Source organism: Perkinsus marinus (assembly GCF_000006405.1).
Source record: "Perkinsus marinus ATCC 50983 genomic scaffold scf_1104296928266, whole genome shotgun sequence".
In the NCBI taxonomy this organism is placed as follows: Eukaryota; Perkinsozoa; order Perkinsida; family Perkinsidae; genus Perkinsus; species Perkinsus marinus.
The window spans coordinates 20,754-24,838 of record NW_003216874.1 but is presented as its reverse complement, the minus strand read 5'-3'; positions in this window follow the sequence as shown (position 1 = coordinate 24,838).

The window sequence follows — 4,085 nt, the reverse complement described above, 5'->3', positions numbered from 1 at the left end:
CCTCAGTCCAGCATTTCTAGCGCCGTCTTAGTAATGGAGTGATTCAATTCCGATTCAATTTGAATCGTATCGTAAGGAAATCTTCTCAATGATTTCTATTTTGCCAAATTATGGGTGGTGACCAGAAACTTCCCTCGAAAAAGCTCATGTGGAGGACGAATACGAGTGACCCACCCAGGGTGGGACAACTGTGAGAATCTCGGAAAACTTTACAAGCAGTCCCACGTTCAACTGGATGTCACAAGTTGTGGCCCACAACTGTCGGTTGATCAAATCAACCAATACTTAATCAACTTGATGGCACAAAATTCCCTCGCCACCAAGTTCCCAGAATCAATCTGGATCCAATCTGGCAGTGTGGAGCTGCAACGATTATAATGATCATCATGACAATGATTGTCATTGAGTCAATGATGAGATATGAGGTCAATAAAATAGAAGTTTTCGCTATGAAATAATTGACGTCTCGGGCAGTTACTATTGCAGACTCCTAGACTAGGAGTCCTAGTCTGCCATCTCACCATGCCATATTAGGTCACATAGCTGTTGGCTTGGCTTTTTGAAGTGTGGTTGTATTGGACCACTACTCAACGAAGGAACTTATAGAACTGACTCAGTTCCATAAGTTGCTTTCCAGTTCAGCTGAGTAGCGATGTGTCAATTTCGCTGCTCAGCAACATCTCTTACGAAAGTCGAACATATCGGGTTGTTTTTGGGACTACCCGAGAAAGTTACCAATATGCGCACTCGACGGATGAATCTAATTAGAATTAATTTAGGCAGCAGGGAGAGTTTTTTCCAGGAATTGTGCACCATGTCGTCGAATAATGAACATCTCGAGAAGTAGATTCACTACACTGTTGCGTACTTGGGATCTCAAGATTACCAAGAGAGGTAAATACAAAGGAATGAGTATGGATACAAACTGTGTGAGCTAAGGTAGGAAAGAAGGTGTAGCAACACGGTTTCCTCCTGCACAGTCTCCTCATTGGAAGCTATCAAGGACGGACTCTCGTGCAATCCAACATCGCTTCCTCTACTAGAACTCGAATCCTTATCTATCTGATAATCTGAGTCATAGTGACGGAATCGACCGAAGATTAAGATCCAAATGAGAACTCCTGAAGTACGTGAGATACTCGGAATGTATCGAGCTCCAAAGATACGGACTTCGCAACGCCATAGATTAGAATCGAACATCGGACGCGTCACAGACATATCTTGTAATCTCACAAGTTCTTCACTATTTCTCGATAAGTCTGATAATGAGTATACGAAAGAGGAAAGGGAGACGGGATCAATCAGGAATCCTCGTCTGAATGATTGACAACTATAGTAGTGTTGCCGAGCCTGGAGAGATCATTCTCACCCAAGAGAGACAACAATTGTGTGCATACATCGCATACACTCAAAACTGTTTCCACCAATTTCTGAGATTGTCCTCTGAAAGACAGAAAGTTAAAAAAAAAGGTTAAAATGGATATGATCGGAGCAACTGTAGCAATTATGGGCACCTTCTTTCACAAAATGAGATATGGTATCGTCGAAAACCCGCTAAATATAATTTTCATTCTAGAAGCCGCCTTGTGCTGCGCCACCACTGTGGATTTTGCCGTTGCTCCTCCAATACTTCGACTCGAAGTCTTCGAAAGGATTACACAGCATACTCACATGTCGGGACTTTATTCTTAGGATTATTCCGATCAATTTTTGTGATTAGACAGTCAGTCGTGTCAGGACATCGGTGAGGCGTCTGAAAATCGAAACTGAATACTCTCAACCAACAATAGAGTGAGCTCCACTGAGTGAGAATGAGAACTCAGAATGCTGTGAATCGTATGTAAAACATCTCCCCTTCTCTAGCTCACCGTCTTGCATGAAATTAGACATGCTCTGGCCGGGGCACAGAAGGTCGGCATTCCACTCGCCTTTTCGGGTTTAGGACAGTCGCTATCACTCTTGCATTCGGCTGTGCAGATCACAAAGCGTAGTGCGGTCCCATCAAGATTCTGAAATGGGCACGCGTAACAGAGACTCCACTAACTTGAACAAACGAATAATAGTGAGATCCAACTCACGAGGTTATAGAAAAGGCCGAGGCCTGGGAGGCAAGTGCAGCCTTCGACATGGTCTTTCACCCACTTACATGTTCCGCGAGGCTTGCTGTACGTACCTGCTAACAACATTCCAATGATGACTGTTGCAAGACGAAAGTTGATACCCGGAGGCGCCGCCACGGAATAGTTCCCGTCTCCGAAGGCCTGCTCTAGTACAACAGCCACGACGAGGATTAGATACATTTTGGACAGCTACCAAAAATATTCCTGGGAAACTGAATCGATCACGCTGTTCAGGCACGTATCGGCATTTCTCTACTACGGAGCGAGCCTGCGGCGAGTGAATCGATAACATCATAGGAATAGGCGCACGAGTCTTGCCCCCCGAAGCAATAGGGAGCCCCCCTCAATCAACGGTGATTGGTCCGAGAGCAATGCTCTCTCGTAGCAGTCATTGTAGCTCCGGAACTTCTAGTTTCACCAGAGATAGGTCACCGTTAATAGATGCTGTAATCAACAGGCAGAGTAGTAGAGACATGAGGGAAAAAGGGGCAATGATCAATGGCCGCCATTGAATGGCGTGACGCCCTTCTCCTTGGAGACAGCACGCACGTCATCGCGTGGAGTCACCGATAGCAAGTTTGGTGGAGAAGTAAAGACATACAACTGATAGCATTGTCGTGTTGACTCAACAAGATACTATTTATTGTCCCTTGGATCTAGGAGTGACAGTCATCAGGGTCGAAATGCATTCTGGTGACTCCCCAGTAGTAGGGTTTCGCCATCACACTATCCTCTCAGAACCGCTGCGATAGACAATCTTATCGGAGACTCTGCGACGCAGAGGACTCACACACCGCACAGTCTGCGGATCCCGCACACTATGCGGCACACAGACGGGCAACATACGGAAGGGATCCCAACGCGTTGCAGTGGGCTCGTCATGGTGAGCCAAGAAACGTCGCCTGTCTAGGTGGTGGGGTCTATACCCAACAAAAATCCATGGCGGCCGCGCCATGGATCCTCGCCATGGATCCTACGTGGGATCCTCCAGTGAGGAGGATCCCACGGTAGCCTCAGACCGTGACGCGCCGCGAGCAACCTATCCGGATTCTTGCGTGTGAAATCGATTTTATGAACGAGCCTAAGGAATTTCCCGAAACGTACTAACAAGGTAGTCACAAACCTAGAAGTCGCCTTCATCAATTATCACCTGGAAGCCGTTCATGCTCTACATTCCGCAGAGCCTGAGCAGCATTCCAACTGTGGGAGGCGACGGGCCATGACGGCGCACTTCCGGTAGGGGCGGCGGCGGGGGCGACATCCCCCCTAAAGCTGACCGTGGACCCCCATGCTAGGGGGGGCGGAATAGGCTAGGCATGGGTGATGACATCATCTACACCTAACCATTTTTGCGACTCACCGTGATGTTTATTATCAATGGACCATTGGCAATAGTGAATAGTATCTGCGCCCCGTAGACCATGAGTAACTCGCGTGCCAATCACCTCCCGTACACGCGCCCACGCGTGACGCGTCACACCCTTGTAAACTCAGGACCTCGGCCATTCTATTGAACCGCGAAGTCTATTCTAGAGAAACACGACCATAGTCTAATCGCAGGTGCAATTTATAATTTATAAATTGCATATGCCATGGAACCATTCCTCAAAAGGACTCGACCCACGGAGTCAGCTTACCCAAGCGATATATCCACTAGTAAAGAAGATGGCCGAAAGTCAGAGCAAGAAAATTTTCCATCAACAGCCGTCCTCCGTCACTGCTGGAAACTCCAGCAGTGACTGAGGACGAGCTGGAGCTTTCCAGCCTGGGAACCTGCGAATGGAGGCAGCCACCCAGCTGTTATTGGAAGCGAAGCTCTTGATGAAGAGCTATGTTGTCAGTCAGAGCCTCCCAAAGCGATGCGACCGAAGGGTTCGACCCTGCGTCAAGATTTCAGTTGGCTAGAGATTGTCACCGCGCCTGGACAGTCAGTTACAAATGTCGATATTGCGCGAATACGCCAGT